Source organism: Nannospalax galili, unplaced genomic scaffold (genome assembly GCF_000622305.1).
Source record: "Nannospalax galili isolate Female #2095 unplaced genomic scaffold, S.galili_v1.0 scaffold2324, whole genome shotgun sequence".
Lineage (NCBI taxonomy): Eukaryota > Metazoa > Chordata > Mammalia > Rodentia > Spalacidae > Nannospalax > Nannospalax galili.
This window is the reverse complement of record NW_008351545.1, coordinates 50,290-51,064: the sequence shown is the minus strand read 5'-3', so window position 1 is coordinate 51,064 and position 775 is coordinate 50,290.

Sequence of the window (775 nt, the reverse complement as noted above, 5' to 3'; positions counted from 1 at the left end):
TCCCATTCTCCGCACACTTTCTCCTTTCCCCTGTACCTTCTTCTCCCCAAGCCAGATCTTTGCCCCTTCCCCCCACTGAAGTCAATCCACACTCCTATCCGCATTCTCTTAAAGGACCCCTCCCTATTTCCCAGCAGATCCCAATACCCAATTGCACTCAAACACCGCTAGACCTTAAAGATTTTTTTTTCTCAATACCCTTACACCCTGACTCTCATAACCTCTTTACATTCACCTGGGAGGACCGTGACACTGGGATGTCTTCCCAACTAACCTGGACTGTCTTGCCCCAGAGAGCTATGAAAGTCTTAGATCAGACACGCAGCATGGCCGTGAAGCAGCTTCAAAGCTTCAATGCCTCCCGCAGCTTCTCTTGGGACTGCATTCTCACTTTATCGGTTAATCTCCTGAGAAACTTCTCTAATGCTAATGTCTCCACCTGCTTTCTCTGTGCCCCCTTGCAGGGCTCACTTCTTGCCCTCTCCCAGTTTACACTGTTACTCTGCAGGCCACTACTCAGTGTTCTCGGGAATTTCTAGTACACAGGCCCATGCCTGCCCCTCCCCTTTTTCTTAACAAAACAGAGTGTTGGACTCCACGATCCTCTAAATGCCCACACTCATCAAGCCGAAATGTCACAATTAAGGAAGATATTGCTCTAACCTCGGGACTGCTCTTTCTCTGTTCTTCCAAAATATACTCCTGCATCTCTCCACAGATTGAGGACACCGGTGCTCCAGTCATTCTCATCCCCAAACTAACCCTATACACACCA